General features: G+C 35.9%; 1 pseudogene; it reads left to right on the top strand.

Moving 5' to 3' along the window:
* On the top strand, positions 1-25993 carry LOC119535442 (annotated as a pseudogene).

The following is a 25993-nucleotide window of genomic DNA, read 5'->3' as shown; positions in this document are numbered from 1 at the left end:
ATGGGAAAGTGGGAAAGTAGCAATGGGCATGAAAAAAAGAACACAGAAATGGGAGACATTGTTGAAACTGCATCAACAATGGGACTTGGCAAGTGGTAAGTTAAAGGAAGTAAATGAAAGGGAGAAAAGAGAAATGAGAAAAATGTCAAAATCATTAAATGTGATACAGGGAGGAGCTGGAAGGAAAAGATTTGAAATGGGATCAATAAAGTGCTCCCTTTGAGGTATAATGACTTTGATATGCTACTAGAACATTCAGGTGGAATTCTTCCAAATGTAATTGGAAATGTGGCTCTCAGGAGAGATGCAGATGTAACAGTTGGTGGTGAGTGGAGCATGGTTGAAACCATGGGAATGGGAATTATCTACCTGGACTGAAAGTCAGAAGGATTCAGCGTTTTTTTTTTAAATTAAAAACTTTTAATATATTTTATTAAATTTATTTATAGTCTACATGTACCAAGCAAAAACCTCAAATCTACTTTTTCTAGATCTCTCTTATAAGTGACATCATACAATATTTGTCCTCATGTGCCTTGTTTATTTGACCCAGCATGATGTTTTCAAGGATCTTCCATGTTGCAGCATATCTCAGAACTTCATCTCTTCATATTGCCAAATATTATTCCATTGTGTATGTGCCACATTTTGTTTATACATTCATTTGTTGATGGACACAAGGGTTATTTCCAACTTCGGTCTTTTGTGAATAATGCTGCTATGAATCTTGGTGTATAAGTATTATTTGAGTCCCTGTTTTCACTTTCTTTGGGTATATTCCTAGAAGAGGGATTGCCAGATCACATGTAATTCTGTATTTACCTTTTTTGAGGAACTGCCATATTGCTTTTCTCTGTGGCTGCATTATTTTATATGCTCACTAACAATGTACTAGAATTCCAATTTTTCCATATCCTCTCCAACATTTGTAATTTTCCATTAAAAAAAAATAATAACCAACCTTGTGTGTGAAGTGGTATCCTGTGGGTTTGATTTGCATTTCCTTAATGTAAATTAGGGAAAGATGTTGAGCATCTTTTCATATGCTTATTAGCCATTTTTATATCCTCTTTGGGAAAATGTCTGTTCAAGTCCTTAACCATTTTTAATCGAGTTGTTTTTCTTTTTACTTTCCCATTTTAAAGGTAAATTTATGTATTCTGGATATCTGATATATGGTGTGCAACCATTTTCTCCCATTCTGTAGGTTTCTTCATTTTCTTGATAATGTCCTTTGATGCATAAAAGTTTCAACTTTTGATGAAGCTAAAATTATCTATTATTTCTTTTTTGCTTATGCTTTTGCTGTCGTATCTAAGAATCCAATGTCAAAACCCAAGTCATGAAGATTTGTGCTTCTGTTATCTTCTAAGAGTTTTATCGTTTATCTCTTATATTAAGATCCTTGACCCGTTTTGAGTGTAGTGTGTGGAAGGATTCCAAATTCATTCCTTTTCATATGGATATCCAATTTCCCCAGCACTGTTTGTTGAAGAGACTCTTCTTTCCCCGATGTGTGTATTTAGCATCTTTGTCAAAATTCTCCATAGATGTGTGGGTCTATTTCTGGACTTTCAGTTCATTCCATTGGCCTATCTGTCCATCCTTTTGTCAGTACCACACTGGTTCTGATTGTTATTGCTATGTAGTAAATTTTGAAACTGGGAAGTGTGAGTTTCCAAATTTGTTCTTTTTTCAAAACTGTTTTGGCTATTTGGCTATTTGGCACCCCTTGCAATTCCATACGAATTCGAGGATAAGGTTTTTCATTTCTACAAAAAAGGCTGCTGGAATTTGGATAGGTATTGCATTGAATCTGTAGATTGCTTGTACATAGAATTTGTAGATTGACATCTTAACAATATAAAGTCTTGCAAACCATGAACATGGGATGTCTTTTCCACTTATTTAGGAATCCTTTACTTTCTTTCAGTAGTGTTTTGTACTTTTTGGTGCATCAGTCTTTCACAACCTTGGTTAAATTTATTCTTAGTGTGGTGGATTCAACTGTGTACTCCAGTTTGGACATGTTTTTAGCATTCATCCTCATTCTGGTGGATGTGATCCCATCGTCAATAAGATATATTTAAGATGTTACTTCAGTTAAGGTGTGTCCCCACCAAATCAAGTTGGGCTTTAATCCAGGTTACTGGAGTCTTTTATAAGCAAAGTCAACATCAGACAGAGAAGCTATGAAGAGCATCAAGAAGCTGGAAATCAATGGAATCTGGAAGAGAAAGGAGATACCACCATGTGCACTGTCATGTGACAGAAAAATCAAGGTCCAAAGATTAATGGCAGCCAGCCCAGAAGGCCACGGTGTTTGGGAAGAAAGCATTGCCTTGCTAACACCTTAACTTTGGACTTCAATCCTCAAAACTGTGAGCCAATAAATTCCCATTATTTAGATCAACTCATTGTATAGCATTTGTTTTAGCAGGTGAGAAACTAAAACACTTAGAAAAAAGTTTATTCCTACACATTTTATTCTTTTAGATGCTATTGTAAATTTCCTCTTCAGATTATTTATTGCTAGTATAAAGGAACACAATTGACTTTTGTGTGTTGCTTTTGTACCCTGCCAATTTGCTGAATTTGTTTATTAGCTCTGATCATTTTCTTGTGGATTTCTTTGGATTTTCTATATATAATATCATGCCATCTACAAATAGAGATAGTTTTACTTCTTCCTTCAGAATTTGGACAATTTTTATGTCTTTTTCTTGCCTAATTGCTCTGTCTTGTACAATATTGAATAGCAACGGTAAAAGTGGGCATCGTTGTCTTTGGAAGTATGACGTTATTTTAAGTATGCTGTTAGGTATGGGTTTTTCATAAATGTTCTTTAGCATGTTGAGAAAATTCCCTTCTATTCTCAGTTTACTGAGTGTTTTTGTAAAGAAGAAGGGCTAGATTTATCAAATGCTTTTTCGGCATCTATGGAGACAATCTTGGCATTTTTCCCCTTTGTATGATCTATGTGGTGTATTACATTGATTTTTGAATGCTGAACTACCTATAAATTCCTGGGCTAAATCCCACTTGGTCTTGTGTATAATCTTTTCAATATAGTACTGGATTTGGCTTGATAGTATTTTGCTAAGAATATTTGTATCTATATTCATAAGGGATATTAGTCTGTAATTTTCTTTTCTTGTGATGTCCTTAACAGACCTTGATATTAGGGTAACATTGGCCTCATAGAAAGAATTAGGAAGTGTTTTCTTTCCAAGTTCTTTGGAAGGATTTGAGAAGAACTGGTGTCAATTCTTCTTTAAGTGTTTGATAGAATTCACCTGTGAAGTCAACTGGTTCTTGACTTTTCTGTGGGGGAAGGTTTCTGATTGTTGATTGAATCTCTTAACTTGTTTTCGGTCTGTTGGGATCTTCTATTTCTTCTTGAGTCAGTTTGGGTAATTGTTTCTACGATTTTTTCCATTGCATCTAGATTATTTAAATTTGGCATACAGTTGTTCATAGTATTCTCTTTTAATCCTTTTTATTTCTGTAAAGTCACTAGTGAAGTGATGTCACTATTTTCATTTCTGATTTTAGCTATTTTAATTCTTTCCATTTTTTCTTAGTCAGTCTAATCTTGGGTTGATCCTAAAAGCTGAAACATGATAAAGTGTGCATATTATTATGACTCTGTGACTGGCTGAATTATGTGCTAGGTTTTTATTTCCTTCCTTATGAATGAATACCATTATGTGTGAATCACTTGAAGTATGTTTCTATTATCTAGATCATCAGGAGCAAACAGATTCTTCATTATTATATTTCATCAACTTGACTTCTCAAAAGAAAAATTCCTCCTAGGATTTCACAATCGTCTTGTTGTTTTCTTGTCTTGCATACCATTATTTTTTTTTTTATCATCATTTTATTGAGATATATTTACATACCATGCAGTCATACAAAACAAATTGTACTTTCGATTGTTTACAGTACCATTACATAGTTGTACATTCATCACCTAAATCAATCCCTGACACCTTCATTAGCACACACACAAAAATAACAAGAATAATAATTAGAGTGAAAAAGAGCAATTGAAGTAAAAAAGAACACTGGGTACCTTTGTCTGTTTGTTTCCTTCCCCTACTTTTCTACACATCCATCCATAAACTAGACAAAGTGGAGTTTGGTCCTTATGGCATTCCCAATCCCACTGTCACCCCTCATAAGCTACATTTTTATACAACTGTCTTCGAGATTCATGGGTTCTGGGTTGTAGTTTAATAGTTTCAGGTATCCACCACCAGCTACCCCAATTCTTTAGAACCTAAAAAAGGTTGTCTAAAGTGTGCGTAAGAGTGCCCACCAGAGTGATATCTCAGCTCGTTTTGGAATCTCTCTGCCACTGAAGCTTATTTCATTTCCTTTCACATCCCCCTTTTGGTCAAGAAGATGTTCTCCATCCCACAATGCCGGGTCTACATTCCTCCCCGGGAGTCATATTCCACGTTGCCAGGGAGATTCACTTCCCTGGGTGTCTGATCCCACGTAGGGGGGAGGGCAGTGATTTCACCTTTCAAGTTGGCTTAGCCAGAGAGAGAGGGCCACATCTGAGCAACAAAGAGGCATTCAGGAGGAGACTCTTAGGCACAAATACAGGGAGGCCTAGCCTCTCCTTTGCAGCAACCGTCTTCCCAAGGGTAAAACTTATGGTAGAGGGCTCAACCCATCAAACCACCAGTCCCCTATGTCTGTGGTCATGTTAGCAACCATGGAGGTGGGGTAGGCGAATACCCCTGCATTCTCCACAGGCTCCTCAAGGGGGGCACTACATCTTTTTTTTTTTTTTCCTTGTTTGTCTTTTTTCTTTTTTTTTTTTTTAACTTTCCCTTCTTTTTTCAAATCAACTGTATGAAAAAAAAAGTTAAAAAGAAAACAAAGATACAATAAAAGAACATTTCAAAGAGACCATAACAAGGGAGTAAGAAAAAGACAACTAACCTAAGATAACTGCTTAACTTCCAACATGTTCCTACTTTACCCCAAGAAAGTTACATAATATAGCAACATTTCAGTGAACTTGTTCCTACTACATCCATCAGAAATTAACAGACCATAGTCATTTCTGGGCATCCCCAGAACGTTAAATAGCTTATCTGTTCTTCTTGGATTATTGTTCCCCCTTCCTTAATTGCTCTCTACTGCTAGTTCCCCTACATTCTACATTATAAACCATTTGTTTTACATTTTTCAAAGTTCACATTAGTGGTAGCATATAATATTTCTCTTTTTGTGCCTGGCTTATTTCGCTCAGCATTATGTCTTCAAGGTTCATCCATGTTGTCATATGTTTCACCAGATCGTTCCTTCTTACTGCCGCGTAGTATTCCATCGTGTGTATATACCACATTTTATTTATCCACTCATCTGTTGAAGGACATTTGGGTTGTTTCCATCTCTTGGCAATGGTGAATAATGCTGCTATGAACATTGGCGTGCAGATATCTGTTCGTGTCACTGCTTTCCGATCTTCCGGGTATATACCGAGAAGTGCAATCGCTGGATCGAATGGTAGCTCTATATCTAGTTTTCTAAGGAACTGCCAGACTGACTTCCAGAGTGGCTGAACCATTATACAGTCCCACCAACAATGAATAAGAGTTCCAATTTCTCCACATCCCCTCCAGCATTTGTAGTTTCCTGTTTGTTTAATGGCAGCCATTCTAACCGGTGTTAGATGGTATCTCATTGTGGTCTTAATTTGCATCTCTCTAATAGCTAGTGAAGCTGAACATTTTTTCATGTGTTTCTTGGCCATTTGTATTTCCTCTTCAGAGAACTGTCTTTTCATATCTTTTGCCCATTTTATAATTGGGCCGTCTGTACTATTGTCATTGAGTTGTAGGATTTCTTTGTATATGCAAGATATCAGTCTTTTGTCAGATACATGGTTTCCAAAAATTTTTTCCCATTGAGTTGGCTGCCTCTTTACCTTTTTGAGAAATTCCTTTGAGGTGCAGAAACTTCTAAGCTTGAGGAGTTCCCATTTATCTATTTTCTCTTTTGTTGCTTGTGCTTTGGGTGTAAAGTCTAGGAAGTGGCCTCCTAATACAAGGTCTTAAAGATGTTTTCCTACATTATCTTCTAGGAGTTTTATGGTACTTTCTTTTATATTGAGATCTTTGGTCCATTTTGAGTTAATTTTTGTGTAGGGGGTGAGGTAGGGGTCCTCTTTCATTCTTTTGGATATGGATATCCAACTCTCCCAGCCCCATTTGTTGAAAAGACCATTATGACTCAGTTCAGTGACTTTGGGGGCCTTATCAAAGATCAGTCGGCCATAGATCTGAGGGTCTATCTCCGAATTCTCAATTCGATTCCATTGATCTATATGTCTATCTTTGTGCCAGTACCATGCTGTTTTGGCAACTGTGGCTTTATAATAAGCTTCAAAGTCAGGGAGTGTAAGTCCTCCCACTTCGTTTTTCTTTTTTAGAGTGTCTTTAGCAATTCGAGGCATCTTCCCTTTCCAAATAAATTTGATAACTAGCTTTTCCAAGTCTGCAAAGTAGGTTGTTGGAATTTTGATTGGGATTGCATTGAATCTGTAGATGAGTTTGGGTAGAATTGACATCTTAATGACATTTAGCCTTCCTATCCATGAACATGGAATTTTTTTCCATCTTTTAAGGTCCCCTTCTATTTCTTTTAGTAGAGTTATGTAGTTTTCTTTGTATAGGTCTTTTACATCTTTGGTTAAGTTTATTCCTAGGTACTTGATTTTTTTAGTTGCTATTGAAAATGGTATCTTTTTCTTGAGTGTCTCTTCAGTTTGTTCATTTCTAGCATATAGAAACATTACTGACTTATGTGCATTAATCTTGTATCCCGCTACTTTGCTAAATTTGTTTATTAGCTCTAGTAGGTGTATCGTTGATTTCTCAGGGTTTTCTAGATATAAGATCATATCATCTGCAAACAATGACAGTTTTACTTCTTCTTTTCCAATTTGGATGCCTTTTATTTCTTTGTCTTGCCGGATTGCCCTGGCTAGCACTTCCAGCACAATGTTGAATAACAGTGGTGACAGCGGGCATCCTTGTCTTGTTCCTGATCTTAGAGGGAAGGCTTTCAGTCTCTCACCATTGAGTACTATGCTGGCTGTGGGTTTTTCATATGTGCTGTTTATCATGTTGAGGAAGTTTCCTTCAATTCCTACCTTTTGAAGTGTTTTTATCAAAAAGGGATGTTGGATTTGTCAAATGCTTTTTCAGCATCTATTGAGATGATCAATTGATTTTTCCCTTTTGACTTGTTAATGTGTTGTAATACATTGATTGTTTTTCTTATGTTGAACCATCCCTGCATGCCTGGAATGAACCCCACTTGGTCATGGTGTATGATTTTTTTAATGTGTCTTTGGATTCGATTTGCAAGTATTTTGTTGAGGATTTTTGCATCTATATTCATTAGGGAGATTGGCCGGTAGTTTTCCTTTTTTGTAGCATCTTTGCCTGGTTTTGGTATTAGATTGATGTTAGCTTCATAAAATGAGTTAGGTAGTGTTCCATTTTTTTCAATGTTTTGAAAGAGTTTGAGTAAGATTGGTGTCAGTTCTTTCTGGAAAGTTTGGTAGAATTCCCCTGTGAAGCCATCTGGCCCTGGGCATTTATTTGTGGGAAGATTTTTGATGACTGATTGGATCTCTTTGCTTGTGATGGGTTGGTTGAGGTCTTCTATTTCTTCTCTGGTCAGTCTAGGTTGTTCATATGTTTCCAGGAAATTGTCCATTTCTTCTACATTATCCAGTTTGTTGCCATACAGTTGTTCATAATATCCTCTTATAATTTTTTTAATTTCTTCATGATCTGCAGTTATGTCACCTTTTTCATTCATTATTTTGTTTATATGGGTCTTCTCTCTTTTTGATTTTGTCAGTCTAGCTAGGGGCTTGTCAATCTTGTTGATCTTCTCAAAGAACCAACTTTTGGTGATATTTATCCTCTCTATTGTTTTTTTGTTCTCTATGTCATTTATTTCTGTTTTAATCCTTGTTATTTCTTTTCTTGTACTTGGTTTAGGATTGGTTTGCTGTTCATTTTCTAGCTTCTTCAGTTGATCCATTAGTTCTTTGATTTTGGCTCTTTCTTCCTTTTTAATATATGCGTTTAGTGCTATAAATTTCCCCCTTAGCACTGCTTTTGCTGCATCCCATAGGTTTTGGTATGTTGTGTTCTCATTTTCATTCGTCTCTATATATTTAGCAATTTCTCTTTCTATTTCTTCTTTAACCCACTGATTGTTTAGGAGTGTGTTGTTTAACCTCCAGGTATTTGTGAATTTTCTAAGTCTCTGATGGTTATTGACTTCTAATTGTATTCCATTGTGGTCAGAGAATGTGCTTTGAATAATTTCAATCTTTTTAAATTTATTGAGGCTTGTTTTATGTCCCAGCATATGATCTATTCTGGAGAAAGTTCCGTGAGCACTAGAAAAGTATGTGTATCCTGGTGATTTGGGATGTAATGTCCTGTAGATGTCTGTTAAATCTAATTCATTTATCAGATTGTTTAGGTTTTCAATTTCCTTATTGGTCTTCTGTCTGGTTGATCTATCTATAGGAGAGAGTGATGTGTTGAAGTCTCCCACAATTATTGTGGAAACATTAATTGCTTCTTTTAGTTTTGCCAGTGTTTCTCTCATGTATTTTGTGGCACCTTGATTGGGTGCATAGACATTTACGATTGTTATTTCTTCTTGCTGAATTGCCCCTTTTATTAGTATGTAGTGGCCTTCTTTGTCTCTCAAAACATCCCTGCATTTGAAGTCTATTTTATCTGAGATTAATATTGCTACAACTGCTTTCTTTTGGCTGTAGCTTGCATGAAATATTTTTTTCCATCCTTTCACTTTCAGTTTCTTTGTGTCCCTGTGTCTAAGATGAGTCTCTTGTATGCAACATATTGATGGTTCATTTTTTTTGATCCATTCTGCGAATCTATATCTTTTAATTGGGGAGTTTAATCCATTTACATTCAACGTTAAAACCATGAAGGCATTTCTTGAATCGGCCATCTTATCCTTTGGTTTATGTTTGCTATATTTTTCCCTCTCTCTATTAATATCCTTTATTGTACCCATACCGAATCTCTTTAGTACTGAACCTTTCTCCAAGTCTCTCTGTCCTGTCTTTGTTTCTCTGTCTGTAGGGCTCCCTTTAGTATCTCCAGTAGGGCAGGTCTCTTGTTAGCAAATTCTCTCAGCATTTCTTTGTCTGTGAAAAATTTAAGCTCTCCCTCAAATTTGAAGGAGAGCTTTGCTGGATAAAGTATTCTTGGCTGGAAATTCCTCTCACTCAGAATTTTAAATATATCGTGCCACTGCCTTCTTGCCTCCATGGTGGCTGCTGAGTAGTCACTACTTAGTCTTATGCTGTTTCCTTTGTATGTGGTGAATTGCTTTTCTCTTGCTGCTTTCAGAACTTGCTCCTTCTCTTCTATGTTTGACAGTGTGATCAGTATATGTCTCAGAGTGGGTTTTTTTGGATTTATTCTATTTGGAGTTCACTGAGCATTTATGATTTGTGTATTTATGTTGTTTAGAAGATTTGGGAAGTTTTCCCCAACAATTTCTTTGAATACTCTTCCTAGACCTTTACCCTTTTCTTCCCCTTCTGGGACACCAATGAGTCTTATATTCGGACGTTTCATATTATCTATCATATCCCTGAGGTCCATTTCGAGTTTTTCAATTTTTTTCCCCATTCTTTCTTTTATGCTTTCATTTTCCATTCTGTCATCTTCTAGGTCACTGATTCGTTGTTAAACTTCCTCTAGTCTTGTACTATGAGTGTCCAGAATCTTTTTAATTTGGTCAACAGTTTCTTTAATTTTCATAAGATCATCCATTTTTTTATTTAGTCTTGCAATGTCTTCTTTATGCTCTTCTAGGGTCTTCTTGATTTCCTTCATATCCCGTACTATGGTCTCATTGTTCATCTTTAGTTCTTTGAGTAGCTGCTCTAGGTGCTGTGTCTCTTCTGGTCTTTTGATTTGGGTGCTTGGGCTTGGGTTATCCATATCGTCTGGTTTTTTCATATGCTTTATAATTTTCTGTTGTTTTTGGCCTCGTGGCATTTGCTGAACTTGATAGGGTTCTTTTAGGGTTTGTAGACCTATTGAAGTCCTTATCTCTAATTTATCAGATCTACAGCTTCGTGGAGTACAGTTTCTCTAACTAACCAGCAGGTGGCGTCCACGAGCCACCTGTTCTCCACAAGCCAGTTCTCCCCTACTTAGCCTTTTTGGTGAGTGGGGGAGTGAGTCTTGTGGGGCCCAATTGGTGTACCAAGCTTGCGTGTGTAGTTGGTGTTGCCTGCCCTGTATGTGGGGCGTGTTTCTGGGCAGTCGGGGAGGGGGGGTGGCCCTAACAATCAAATCTCCCTGATGATCCTAGAGTTTTAAAGCTGCTGCAATAGTCTAATCCTTCAGTTCAGTCCTGCCACAGTTTGTCTCTGCCACTGACCCACAAGTCTTTGGTATTGGCGTATGGCTCCTGAGACTTGCAAGTGGGCCCCTCTTCCAGGCTGTGCACCCCGGGTCCTCTGTTGAGGGATGACTGTGCTATGTCACAGGTGAGTGCCGTCCCCCCAGGGCAGTTCTGGGCTGCTGGGCTGTGTAGGGAGGCTCCCAGTCTGCTCAAATGATGGCTGAATGGGGCTTTGTTAATTCACACTGCTCCCCCTTCCCAGCTCTGGGACATTCAGCTGAAGTTGCAGGGAAGGCTAATGTCCACGCCCAGTTTTGTGGTGTGTGCCTGTTATTTGAAGCACTTCCGTCACACTGGGTTGTCTGGGGCAGCTCTGGGCTATGGGGCTGGCGATGGGCAGGAGTGTTTCCTGTCCACCAGGATGGTGGCTGTGAGCAGACACCCCCCTTTTCTTGGGAAGTTGTGTTGTTTAGTGAATTTTCTCTGCCACTGGATTATTGCCTTTTGTCTCAGAGCTCTCTTAGTTCTGCTCTTGACTTGACGTGCCCAAATTGCAATTCTTTGAAGCTTTCTCTATTGGGCTTCTTAGAGTAATTGTTTTAGAAAAAGAAAAAAGGATTTAAAAAAAAAAAAAAAAAAAAAACCGGCCCTCCTCAGAGATCTAATGGTTTATTGAAATGCTAATAGACAAAGCAACCAGGGCCATTAAGGAAAGGTCCACAGGGCAGAGAGATCAGCTTTGCTTCGGGATTTGCATATGCGCCTCAAGGCCTGAGCTCCGCCCTTCCCCTTTCTGTGTTCACCAGAACTCCAAAAATCCTCTGCTTTTATTTTGGAGTTTTTCGTGTTGTTTTTTTTCTATGCCTGTCTCCTCTCTGCTGGGCTGGCTGCTCTCAGAGTCTCTGGTGTCTGGTCTCAGTCTATCTGTGGTTGGAGTTTGAATCAGTAGAATGAGTTTCCGATAAGAGCAGCCACTGCAGTTCTCCCTTCTCCTTCCCGGAGCTGACAGCCCCTCCTCCCCCGGGACTGAGCCTGGCAGGGAGGGGCGCGGGTCCCCTGGCCGCAAAAACTTACAGATTTCGCTGATCTCAGCAGTTCCACGTTTTCATGAGTGTTGTATGAAGTATGCCCAAAGACAGATTGCTCTGTGGTGTCCAGTCCACGCAGTTCCTGGCTTTTTACCTACTTTCCTGGAGGAGTAACTAAAACTTACAGCTCACCAGTCTGCCATCTTGCCCCGCCCTGATCTGCATACCATTATTATGTTGTGTTATTAATTTATTTCTCCTTCCTTCCTTCCTTTCTTTTGTTATACCTTTCTTTCCTTCTTTCTTTTTTCTTTTAATATACCTCAATCACACAATCTTTTCTATTTAGTTCTATTTTTTTCCTGAAGATCTCTCTCTGAGTCCTCCAGTCTCTTGCTTCAATCTCCTGATTATTTTTTTGGGGCCTGAAATTTCATGATGACTTCTTCAGGCATGGGTCATTCCACTTTTCCTGTACTTGGCACATGGGACCCCATATCCTTCATTTTAAAATTGGTTTTATTTACAAAAGCTTGAAATCTACCAAACATACACTCCCTCATATCCTTCCCCTGGGGGAATCAATGTCCAACCTAGAAGCCTTCACTTTCCCAATTGCTTATTCAGTGTTTAGGAATGCTTCACTTGTCTTCTTTGCCTACCAATAAATGCTGGCTCCCTGGGCTCTGGGTTGAGAAAGTCAGAGTGCCAGCTGTTACTATTGTACCGTAAATAAAATTTTATCAACTCTCTTGTTTTCAGCCTCACTTCTATTCCTACACTTGCCATACATGTTGATTCTGAGGCCAGAGCCTCATGATGGCAGTTTCCTTGAGCAGACAGATTCCCACTTCCTCTCTTAGGGAGAGTTTTTCCTCCTAATATATACACTCAGGCTTCACTCCAGACCTACTGAATCAAATTTTCCAAAGACAATTCTGATGCAACCATTAGCATCAGTCTAGGGACCATTGTTTGGAAACAAGTGACATGGACTAACTTTCTACATTAGCAATTATCTCAGCACACTTTTAAGTCTCAGCTTGAGATTAACTTGTGCTCACAACCTATATCAGGTCTACCTGGGGAATAGATGTCACAGCCTAGCAGGAGACTATATACCTGAGGTGTACACTGGGTACAGACATTAGAGCCCTAAGCATTTGTAGCCAGGACAAGGGAGCGTGCCTTGAAAAGCAATAGTGATTGTACCTGGCTGAGAGGACATCTGACAAAGGTGCTCTTGGCAAAGACACTTGCACCTGGGCTGGTTCATAGAATAGAACATCCACGAGATCTCCACCAATCTCAGTTTGATGGGGCCAGAGATCCTTCAAAGTGGATTGAAGCAAAGAGAGTGAAAAGCTGATCAATGACTATTATTGTGACCCTATTTTTGCTCCTGGAGAATGTTGGTTAAGAAGTGAAAGCATGCGCCCATGCTACTTTTCTAATTAGCCACCCTCTCCTTCATTGATAGCTTTGCTTTTTGAAAGATTCATCAATTCTTCCTATGATCCATTCACCTTTCAACACTCTAAAATCTGGCTTTCATCTCTTCCAAATCCTCAGCCACCACTCCCCAAATCTATTCTTGCCAATGTTACCTGTGATCTCCAAATTGACAAATCCAGCAGACAAGTTTTAGTTCCTAACTTACTTAAATTTTGGAGCTGGACTTGGATTGAATTTTAGCTCTTCCACTTTTTAGCTGTGAGTCCTTGGAAAATTTCACCATTAGTCTGATCCTTAGTTTTCTTATCTATAAATGAGTTATTTTAACCAACATTGTTGTGAAAATTAATGAGGTAAATTATATAAGAGTTCCTAGCAAGATTACTGGAATAGTGGAAACATTAATATCAGCTGTCATTGTTATCGATCTCTATATGCCAATGGACACTCCCTGCAACGTTCTTCCTTTGGCCTCTATGAAAATGCGATTTCTTGCTTCCTTCTACCTCTTTGGACTTCTCTCATTGTCCTTTCCATGTTGCCCTCCCTCGAGCCACTCCTTAAATGCTGGCCTTTTTCTAGGATCCTAGCCTTACCTCTCTTCTGACTTTCCAGATTAGTTTTGTTTGCAAATTTTTGTCATCTGAGGACCACAGCATTCAGGAGTCCAGTGGATCCCAATTCAAGGACTTTTGAAAAATTAATCATGGTTATGAAAAAATAAAAATAAAATTGTGAACTTTTGTAATTACCATTATTTTAAATTATTTAGTAAAGTTGTTTCATAAGCATGAGAAGAATAGTATGGTTTTCAGTCTTTCATAGCTATCTCTGAGTTGTAGGTTAGGTACCACATCTGGGAAGTTTCTATTCTTACTATTTATTTCTTCTACATTACACGAATCTAATTCATAATTATAGGTTGTTGACAATGGCATTAAGTGTTGTTGGCTCTCTCAGAAAGTTCTGGATATTTAGATCAAACATGGATCAAGAAATTTTGCAGCTTTTCTCACTGTAAATACTGTCAGCATTTTCCAGGTGCTGGAAAGGCTGAATATTCCAATTTTGGAGATAATTGCAAATAAATTCCTAATGTACTTATAGGGATGCTTTTGACTCTAAAACATTTATCTTTATGTTTCAGTTCTAATATTGACTCTGGTTTTAAAATATGCCCCCAAATTTGTTATTTATCCCCCTACATGGGAAAAAAAGAAGTTCTTCAAGTGCTTGAAAGGAACCAAACTCTTTCTGAAATAATAGAACCAGTGTTTCATCTTCCTGAGAAACTGTGAAATCTTGCCTTTAGCATTAAAATTATGATATTTAGGCCTGAAGTCAAAATATTGGATGTATTACAGAGATATACCACTTAACAACATCCATAAAGTCACACAGCTTTACTGGCTTTGTCATGTCATGAGGAAAGTGTTTTGTTTTGTTTTTTAATCTCATCTCTCATATCCTTTCAGAAGCCACTGCACTTAACTGTGAAAAAAGGAGAACATTGAACTTGATGTCCATGTATTTGCACAGCAGGCTAAAAAGAAGCTAAAATTTTATTTCATTCACAATTTTAACTATTTACGTTAACCCTGAATTAGGATCTAGGATTAAGCATTTTTACTGTCCTCAGGTTCTTTATGGAGAAGGCAGCCTGGGGTTTGCATGCTAACTGCTTTGCCATATTTCTGTTAAAGAATAAAAGGACCCAACTCTCAGTGCTCCAAATGGGAAAGAAAAAGTGGTAATTTGTTGTTGTCTCTGTCCATTACCTCAGGTATAAAAGAGGGAGCAGGTCACTAAACTCCAAGGAAGAAGACCTAATGGAGTCCATGAAGCTTGTCTCAGGCAAACCCCTTTCTGCCTTTTCCTCTTCAGAGAGAAGAACTCTACTGCCATGAACCCGAACAATTCAAATAAAGAGATCTCACAACAGACAGCTGAGAAACCAGTGTGGGTAATACCTGATTAGTAACATAATGTAATCTTGAGTAGAAACAGAAATCCTTCTCACAATATCTGTTTCAAAGCTCTAAACCTTTCACACAGCTATTGATTACTTAGGGCTATCGAGGAGAAGGATGTCTAGCCTAAACTTGGATCAAAAATTCTCCTAAACAGAACACCGAGACTTTTAATGATGAACAGAAAAAAATATCCATCAAGCATTTCTTTGAGTATGTATCAGACTAGTGCCAGGAACTGATTCATACGCTACACATGAAAAACAAAATATCTGCTAGTGTGCGGGTTTACATACATCAGCAGTTCTATACCATTTGCTTATGGCTGATTGGTGTCTGTACCTTGAGTTGGTTCAATATTTTTAATATCCCTGCTGGCCAGTTCACCAAATGATAGTGATTGTTCTTCAACATTGTATGCTATTTATATTAGGCAATATCCTCTAGTGTCATTTGGTAAAAGATTTTTGCCAAAGTTTGTTATGGTTTGTTGCTGAGCAAAACATATTTATTTTTGTGGCTTGTTTTATCAGCTTGTTAGCAACAATATGATTTGTGCTTGTTTTTGTTGTGAAACGCACAATGCTGACAAATGCTTCTGTAGTTTGGCTTCAAGCGACACAATTAATTGGCTTTATATCGGGAAATATTTTTTGTTTGTTCTGGAAAAACTAAATTGGTGTACTTGAGGGAAACTTTTTTTGAAAATGGAGCAAATAACGTGGAAAACTTCATGTCATTATTTGACAAAGCCTTATTACAGGGGATGGGGTGAATGTACCACCAGTCCAATGAAATTCAATATTCAGATATTCATAATAGCATTTCCCATCTGCACTTTTCTTTTCCAGTTCCTTATGTAAAGCCACCCCACTCATAGATGCACTTTCCCCTGCCTAGAAAGAGTCATGTTTGGATTTCACTGAAGGGCTATATAATTCATCTTTCTTCATTAAGTGACTCTGCATTTTAGTGTTTGTTATTGTTGTTATCTTACTTTTAAGCTTCAGTGAGCTGTTGTTGAGCTATTTTTGTGACTTGAGGAGAAAGCACCACACAGTAGTATTAATTAAAATGCAAAATAATGATTAAAAAAACAGGAAAATATTTTCCAAGACAAACTCACCAGTACAGTTTTTGTAAAGATGCAAAACCTTTAATAAAGCAAAAATTTTTAAACGTGATGGAATTTCTGTCAAGATAATGATTAATCTAAAAATTTTTAAAACAATGACTCATCTTACACCTCCATTTTATGAGATATATGTGAACAAAGTTTTCTTCAATTTTTTCTTCCATACAGACTATGTGCAAATTTTGTGGGTCAACCAGAAATTTCAGGATCACATTTTTAAAACCTCTGTTGTAGATAAAAATCTCATTCATGGTTTTCACTTCCACACATGGGCTACAATTCCCAAATGATCTATTTCAATCTTTTCCTTTGACTAAAGACATTGTAGGTTTCTGAACATCTCTTTTTGGATGTTGATATGTCCATTAATCTCAATATATCAAAAACCTGTATATGTCCTAAACATTCTCACCCAGTTTGTTTTTGGCAATTATTCAGAAAATTGAGAATCATTTAGAAATGTCCTCTTTCCTTCATAACTCACATGCGAACCTCATAAAGTTTATCTTCAAAATATATTGCACCTGACCCCTCCTCTCCATCCAGCTGCTTTTCTTCAGGTTTCTGTAATTTCCTGCCTGTTTTACTATATTCATGTTCACATTGGTCTCCTTCTCTTGTTTTTCAACAATTTTATATTCTATTTTGACTCTACTGTAACCTTTTAAAAAATGCAAATTTTCTTAGGTCTCAGCCCTACTTAAAGTTCTCGAAAAGCTCCACATCGTTCGGGATAAAATCTGAAGTCCTTAGTGCCACATGTCTTCACGTTCTGGTCTTGGCCCACATCTCCATCTCTTCCTCAACACTAACACAACACACTTCTTGACACTTATATAATTATATCTTGCTATTTCATACTGTCATGCTTCTGTACACACTGTTTCCTCTGGCAGCCTCCTGCCTTTCTCCCAAGTCTGCTTTGCTTGAATGACTCCATTCCCCAAGACACTGACTCCTCACCCAAATACCCTACCCTGAGGCCCCCCCACCACATTAGAGGTGGACACCTTCCTCTCTACTCAGTTATTCTCTCTATAAGTCTACCATAACTCTTCAAGGGATTTTTATAGTATCTAAGCCATTGTTACTCCATCTCATCCACTTTTTGATTGTTACTCTAGTTGTTTTTTGAGCTTTAGAAAGGAGACAGAAAATGGTTTATATTTGGACTTTTTCTAACATATTTCAGTATTCAACCATTTTCTTTTTAAAAAGAGATCAAATGAGGGGATTGGCTAAACTTGTAATACTTTTCTCTAAACCTAGGACTCCTGTAGTTAGTGTCTTCATTACAATACTGGAAATTTCTATTTGTTACAATGTAAAATAGTTAACAGAAATTTGATATGACAAATTCTTCTGGTTGCATTGTTACCGATTCTAAAATGTTATCAGACTTCAAATCTAAAATTTAAACCTTTTAATATAGCTTTAAGCAGAAGATATTTTAAAGTAAATTGCTGCTTCTCATGGCTTTAGGTTTCCCAAAAAGAGACTGTTTGGTTTTTGTGTATTAGAAAGGATTATCAAATGGGACATTTAGAGGCAAAACCTTGATATTACAGAATCAAAGTGTTTTCAAAATTATCTTTATGTTATTGATCACTGAATAGCTGGAATATAAACTAGTAAAAACACAGAGGAAAATTTGTGGAGTGACAAGTATACCATAGAAAATTTCCAAGAAAGAAAAAGAGGTAGAAAGATTGTTAGAACAGACAGCAGTATAATTTGGAAGCATCAAATTATATGAGGAAGAAGAAACACAGAAACACAACAATAAATGGCCCACACACTCTGTTTGTGGGGTCTTACTTAATGACTGCTTAAATTCATGTTATTACAGGAAAAGCCATCTATTCCTATTTTGCTCAAAGAAAAGTTGACACCTCAACCTGTTCAGTTCAGAGCTAAAAGTATGGATCCAATTTTTATTAGAAGACTGATAAGATAGTAGCCTTGGTTCTCTTTTGAAGTACCAACCAGCTATGTCATGTGTTTCTGTCTGAAGACCTTCCGTTAACATTTCCTGTAATGCAGGTCTGCTTGTAATAAATACTCTCAGTTTCTATTTGGCAGAAAAAAAAAATCTTTATTTCCCCTTGTTCTTGAAGATATTTTTTTCTGGGCATAGTATTCTGTTTTGATAGTTTCTTTTCTTTCAGTACTGTAAAAATTTCACTCGACTCTTTTGACTTTCAAATTTAGTGATGAGAAGGCTGCTGTAATTCTCATTTTTGTTCCTACGTATGTCATGTGTCTTTTTCTCTAGCTGCTTTTGAGTTTTCTCTTTGCTAAAGATTTTCAGCAGCTTCAATATGATGTGTCTAGGTATTTGTTTTGTTTTATTATTATTATTCTTTTTTTGTTGTTGTTATCCTGCTGGGGTTTTTGATCATTGTGGACTAAGGCTTTTGGTCCACAGGGAAGGAGGATCTCGGTGGGGTTTTCTGCCTTTCTTGCAGTGGTGACAACTCCTCTCCTTTATATTTGCACCCTGTGGGAGGATTTCACTGGTATTCCTGCTCTGGCTCCAATATTTCTCATGAGCAGCAAATGGAAGTCTGTGAAGAAGAGCCCGTGAGGGGGCATGGATTCCCCTTGTGTCTGCATCTACCCAGGGTTCTACACTCTCATGCTAGTCAACATTCAGTCTTTCACAATTTGCTAAAAATTGTAGCTGAATTCTCCTTCTCACTTATATGGCAGCCACATATTCCCTTTGTGCTCTCTCCCTGGTACATCACTATCTGCACACTTCATCTTCTTGGAGTTTCCTGTCTTCAGATTCAGGCTAATTGATTTACCTGAGACTTCAACTCTCTGATGGGTGCAAGAAAATGTATGATTTTGAGAATTTACCAGTTTTTTTGTTGTTTGGGAAAGAGTGATGTTCCTCCAGCTTTCAATATCTGAAGTCCCATAATGAAGATATTATGGACAGAGAAATTATACATTTCAAACATAAATGGTTTAGTATTTTACCTAATGTTTTATTCATTAAAGAAATGAGTGCCCTACTTCAAAAGTGTTGACTCTACAAAAGTGCTAAAAAATTTAATACTTTGTGTATTTTTAAAGGAAAATTGAAATATTTATGATTTTTTTTATAATTTCTATAGAGGAATAGTACTATTAAATACATTTTTAAGCAAATATCTAGCTTCTGATGTCCATTATCTGATAGATCTGATCACAGTATTTACATGTACAAGTGCCAGGTTTTCAAAAACATAGCTGTGAAACCATATCCCAACAGTTAAAAATATCTTATAATATGTTAAAAATATCTTATCATAAGAAGGATAGAACTTTCCTTCTAGCCTTGCCCATACCAATGTTATTATACACTTTTTTTCCCAGTAGAAGCCACTGCAATACTTTTTATGTGAATATCTATTTTAGTATGATATTATTGATGGGTACATTAGATAAATTAATATTCAATGGCATTAATACATGATTTATGAAGCCTATTCTAGTGGACATTCATTCTGTGATGTAAATAATAGATGCAACTCACTGAAGGTTCTATGGTCACATAAATTTGTACGCTTTTGGGTTAAAGAAAGTTAAACAGTTTTTTAAAATAACCAGACTACTCATAGCCTTCTACATAATAACTGCATTGTAAAACTCAAAAGTAGACTATAATTTTTTTTTTTTTCCCCAGAGTTTTTTTTTTTTTTTTTTTTTTTAAATTCAGTTTTATTGAAATACATTCACACATCATACAATCATCCATGATATGCAATCCACTGTCCACAGTATGATAACATAGTTATGCGTTCATCACCACAATCTATCTCTGAACATTTTCCTTACATCAGAAAGAACCAGAACAAGAATAAAAAATAAAAGTGAAAAAAAAACACCCAAATCATCCCCCCATCCCACCCCATTTGTCCTTTAGTTTTTATCCCCATTCCTCCAAAAGTAGACTATAATTTTAAACATTTCCAAAATTTATGTTAATTGCAAATCACTTTGGTAAGTGCTGTATATTTTTAAATAGGAAAAAAAAAATCATTGGGTACTCAAATTGTGCCAGGTTGTATGTCAGATCCTAGACCTCTTTCTAGATAAAGTTGGCATGATCCTTACCTCATGTAGCAAACACATACTTTAAGAGATATCATATCCTATTTTAAAAAGAAAGAGAATGATAAATTAAAAGATTTCTAAATTCAATGCCATAGAACTTAAAATGAAACACTTATACCTATAAAATGAAAATACAATAAAAGAAATAATAGGAAAAATTGAATAAAATATCAGTGCCAAAGTCTAATATTATAATCTATAAAGGATAAATTTGAATTTGCAAAACAAACATCAAACCCCAGTGTTGAATGAACAAAGGCTATAAACAGACAGATAAAACACATGAGCAGAAATGCAAATAACAAATGATATAAAAAAATCTATTCCTGGTCATCAAAGCAACATTTTAATAGCATTTAACATCTATGAATTTGCTCACATTAAAATTAAAACAAAACAAATAAGCACATTACTGACAACTGTGATCAAACTTTTTGGAAAGCATTAAAGACAATGCCTATCAATAGCCAAAACTAAGTCCATCTGTTTTCACTGAATACTATCAGTACTGAGAATTTATTCTAAGGAGATAATCCAACAGAACAATGAAGCTATGTTCATGAACAAATACATGTTCACTGCCATTTTATTTATAATAATAAAAATCAGAACCAACCCAAATTATAATAATAGATTATAATTAATGAAATATTGTTATGCTAATTTGGCAAGTGATCATAATTTATTATGCATCCAAATTATGCAACTTAGACTTTCTGAAAACAATGGTAAAAGTGAGGTTAATTAAGTATGCTTCGGTGGGGTTACAAAATCTTACATTTATTAAGAGTAATAATTCAGCCTTATGCAAAAAAAATGTGTTATTTGCTGACTCATTTGGGTGGACAATTGCTAGTGCTAGGGATTGGTGGCCAGATGAACTACCAACCCCCAAACCGTGACCTAAATATAGTGTTGAAAAATCACCACAGAAACAATGTTTTCCTGTGCTGAAGTACAGATCTAAAGCAATTTATAAACATTTTGCTTTTATCAACATAATCTATAAGTAATCTGTTATATTGTTAATATAATGGCTATAAAATGGTGGCCAATGAGACAGATAATGAAGTAACATATAAAAAAAGGTGTTATAACTAGAAAGGGCCTATATACTTTAATTTGTTATAATTGAAGGCAATTAGCTGGATTCCATGGGGTTGGTGCAGAATTTCATCTATATAAATCAGGTAATAAAAAGTTGAAAATAGAATTTGTACAAATGTGAATTTTGAAATGTACCTAGGGAATGTGTTTTAGAGGTGTAAAACTACATTAAAGCTAAAAGCACTGATTGGAAGAAGGAGCACAGATGTGATCACATTCCAGTCCTCAAATTCAGATCAATCACCCAAATCTGTAACTGTATCTTAGCCTTGAAGAATCTTTATCAGAGAAACCTGGGAGTACTGGAGATAGTATAGAGATGATGAAATAAATTAAGGTTGTTAAAGTATTAGTCTTTGATATTCCTTTAGGCAGAACTGTGTTAAACCACCATGATAATTCATGTTTCTTCTAAGCAGTATTTGAAATGTTTAAAAGATTTTGATCTGGTAGAGAATATAATTAAACTGTATTTTAATTAAAAATACCTGGTTGATATTCTGACAAATTCTTTTTTAGATTTTTTTTTTATTAGAGAAGTTATGGGTTTACAGAATAATATGACTTAAATTTGACATGTCTTAGAGAATGTACTTAATCAAGCTTATAAACAATGTTTGAATGTTTACTAAAGTCATAAGTTCTTTTTGTTATATTTTAAAAAGCTGCTTAGGAGTTTACAAAATTGCTTTAGACTTGTAGCCAGCCTTAAAAGGAATGTGATGTTTGATAAAATAAAAAAAATATTAAATTTATAAGTTAAAAATGTTTAAGGGAATTTAGTGAAGTAAGTTTTTGAATGGGTTTTAATTATGATAAGAGAGCATCTAATATATTAAACTTAGTTTTTAGTTAAATTAAAAATTAATCAAAGAATAAGTAAAAGTGTGCTTATTTTTAATAAAAATTATTTAATTCATAAATAAACTAGCAAGAATTATAAATTGAATTTAGAGGTTTTAAGAAAAATTCAGTTTATAAATTAACAAGAATAATGAAGTGCATATTTAGACAGCTTTAAGTGGTTCATTTTGCATATAAAAGCCCTTCTTAGACATTAAAAATCCACTGACCTTCAACCCAATTATAATTGTCAACTGAACATGACAACATGACAAATTTATGTCACTCTGGAAAACCCATTTCATTATACTATTTGCATTTAAATAGTGATATTTCTTTCATTTTAACATAAAAGTATCATTTTTTATTGAAAATTTGTAAACTAAAGAAAATTATAAGAAACAGTAAAAAATCACCAGTAATCTGCCAAAAAATAACCACTGCTAATATTTTGGTTTATTTGATCTCAGTCTTTTGTATATCTTAAGCATTAATTCATTAAAATAAATTAGTGACATACTGTATACATGGTTTTTTAATACGTTACTTTTAAAATTTTAACTTTCATCATGGCAGCATGTGCAGATTTTACACATCAAGAAGAGAGAGTCAGGAGGACTGGGTAACAACTGAGGCCATCTAATGGAAGGAGTATTGCATTTTGAGTTAGAGGAAGGAGGTTAAATCTTGATTTCAATGTTTACTAGCAGAGAGGACCTTAGACCATGTCCTAACATCCTATAGCCTCCATTTCCAAACCCAGTGAAATGGAGATGGTAATTGCCTTATTTGCTTGTTGGGGACATGTGGTATCTGTATCTACAGCATGAAGGGCAGCACTTGATACTTAGTGGTGATAGTCTTTATTATGCTAAGAATACTAGAGACTGGTGTCAGTAGCAACTTTTGGTTAAATCAGTGTTCTGAGGTGCCTCTGAGGTTAGGGTATCTCAGAGACATGGACACATTCTTTGTTCTCTCAATTTCACGTATAACTAGTTAGAGCTGTTCAGCATGATTGCCCAGCAGAGCTGGAAGTGTCTGTAATCACTTCAAGGATGAATGCATGGGGCCAGGTCATGGTACAAATTCAAAATCAAGAAACAAAACAAAACAGGCCAACAAAACAAAACAAAACAAAACACCATTGCCCTGATAGGCAATAACATATGGATTTACAGAAAGATAAGTAATTAGTAATTGCTTTTATGCTTGTTCAGAGACAAATCATTTAAAATGAGAAAAATAGGTATTTTGGAACAAGTACTTTGGAAAGCTCGGATAGCTAAAATTTAGGGCCCCAGAGAGTAATAGTTATGAAAGGAAAATACTAACTGGATGGCCCTCAGTTTTCAACAGGAAAATCAGAGGCTGTGTTTTTGTAAGTCCAATTAGTGCAGATCGTCAGATTTTGTTAATTGCAGAATTATGTTAGTTTTTAAAAAGAAATTCTTTATATAATGCTATTAAATGTCTTTATCCCTTTGTGGTTGAGCACACTTTCCATGAATTTTTCTTCAGAAGAGAAGAATTTCATTTTTTGTACTGGATATCCTGTCGTTTTTTAAAGAAAAATGAGACTCATAAAAAGACCTCCTGGAAATGATGAAGAGAAGCCAACTTACTCTCCACATACACATTCTGATTTCTGAGTACTCATAGCCACCTCTCCTCAGAAACTCTCCTGAACTTTACCCAAGGTTGCCTCATTGCCAAACTTCTCCGACAAGTTTTTCTTTTACTTATTGTTGTACTGATATCTGCTGTCAGAACATTGTGGATTGTGCTGGAAACACTATGTAATTATATGGGCTCTCTGAGCTCAAAGTTACCTCACCTATGTCATCCCTTTACTTTTCTAACGGGGAAAAAGAAACCCAAGATATAAGACATCAGTGGGAAACTGGCACTATGGATACTGGAGAACCAATGACACTATATTAAATTTCAAAATGAAAGAAGGATACTGATGGCAAAACTCACTTGCTTCCACTTTCAAAGGTCAACAGGTAACATCTTGGAAAGTGGAGTGATTTTTCAAGTGATCTGTAAATATTTCATGTGTTTAGAAATGAATGTTGTAACTTAATCATTTTGGTGACTATAAATTCCCAGACATCATTGCTGTCTTCCCCCTTATATCCAAGGACTTGCACAATGTGTAGACTATAATAGTGTAAAGGCTGAAATAGACTATCAAAGTGACACTTCTCCATTTTCATCTTATTAAACCTTTTACCACAATTTGTAAAATATACACATTAAAATTATTTAAATTAAATGAAGTTTTGAATACAAATATATTCCTCTTTGATTTGAAAACAATATTTATCCTTACAAGATCCAATAGTTGTTTTCAAATGATTATTGTTTTATTGGTAGCAAGGTCAAGTGTTGAAAGAAAAAAATGGGAATGGCATTAAATACTTCAAACAATCTATTTTGATATCAAAAGAAATTGTTGAGGTCAACTGATGTCTGCATTTTTTAAACTTCTAAAATTAATGCCTTTTCTACATTGACATGCAAGGACTCATTATAGAGGTTAGGGGGAAAACTAAAAGCACTAAGAATTCTTGAAGTGTGCAAGTCACATAGTTTTAGGGTAGTTTAAGCAGGTATTTTGGGTACTTTTAAAAAATGTTACATGATTAGTAACATATCAAAAATATATTTTTTCCTTAGGTAAAAATCATTTTGAAATCAAGAGCTTTGTTTCCTCTCATGTAACCAAAAATAATTTTCACTTCATTAGTTAAAGATACAGAATTTATTAATCTTACTATTGTGGTTCTACCAAAGGAAGCTTACCTGGTCATCGGTTTTGGTGGAGTAGACTCTGAATTAAATTAGGGATTCTGATCTTTAAGAAGTCTTAATAGACTGACTGGGCTGATTCATTTGAAAGGTACCTTCCAATGAAAAGATTTTGTGTATTTTCAAAATATGCATTGTTAAGAAGTTTCCCTTTTTTAAATCTGAACATCTTTGCCCATGTTTCTAATTTGAGGAATCGAGTTTGCCCTGAGAGTTAGCACACTCACCACTGTCTCTGGGAGATGATTGTTATGTCAAGGTCAATTGACCTAATTGGTTAAAACATAACGGTGAGGCGCATGCCATGGGAGCTATGACTGACGAAAATATTTAGTTAGCACAGCATAATGAGGAAACATAAAAGTAAAATAAATGGATGAGGAAGCAACAAAAGGAACATTGAGACTAGGAAAAACAAGAGGAAGTCAGAAGTGGGGATAATCTTCAAAACAAAAGACGAAGTCATATGGAAGCGTCTCCTGATTGATGGAGAAGGTGCTGGAGATGACCGGAGAATTAATCTGCTAGTAAAGAGTTTCATCAAATGGTACAACTCTGTATCCAGGAAGAAGGATACAGCCAGTATCAAAGAATGCTGAGCACAACTGTCACAATGTGAATTTTCAATGGGCAAAACCTTGTTGGTATATGATATGAATCTCAGAGAAATGGAAAATTATGAAAAAATTTACAAAGAAATAGAAGTCAGCATCACTGGAGCACATGAAAAAATTACAGAATGCAAAAAGCAAATTCTTCAAGCAAAACGAATAGGAAAAAATCACCAAAAATATGATGCTTTGGCAATAGTGATCCAGCATCATCCAGACAGGCATGAGACATTAAAGGAACTAGAGGCTCTGGGAGAAGAACTGGAGCATCTTTTACGTATTAAAGAAAGCATTGAAGATAAGCCGGAATTGAGACGGAAACAGTTTCATGTTCTTAGAACCATCCCCGAACTTCAGCAAACACGAGAAAATGATGAAAAGCTCTCAGAGGTGGAGGAAGCTCAAGAGACAAGCGTGGAACCAAATCGTAAGCCACAGATCAGGCTGATTGCTCACCATTTCCAAGAACATTGA

Source organism: Choloepus didactylus, chromosome 5 (genome assembly GCF_015220235.1).
Source record: "Choloepus didactylus isolate mChoDid1 chromosome 5, mChoDid1.pri, whole genome shotgun sequence".
Taxonomy (NCBI): domain Eukaryota; kingdom Metazoa; phylum Chordata; class Mammalia; order Pilosa; family Megalonychidae; genus Choloepus; species Choloepus didactylus.
Note: the sequence above shows the minus strand (reverse complement) of the source record. Positions and strands in the feature narration are given on the sequence as shown.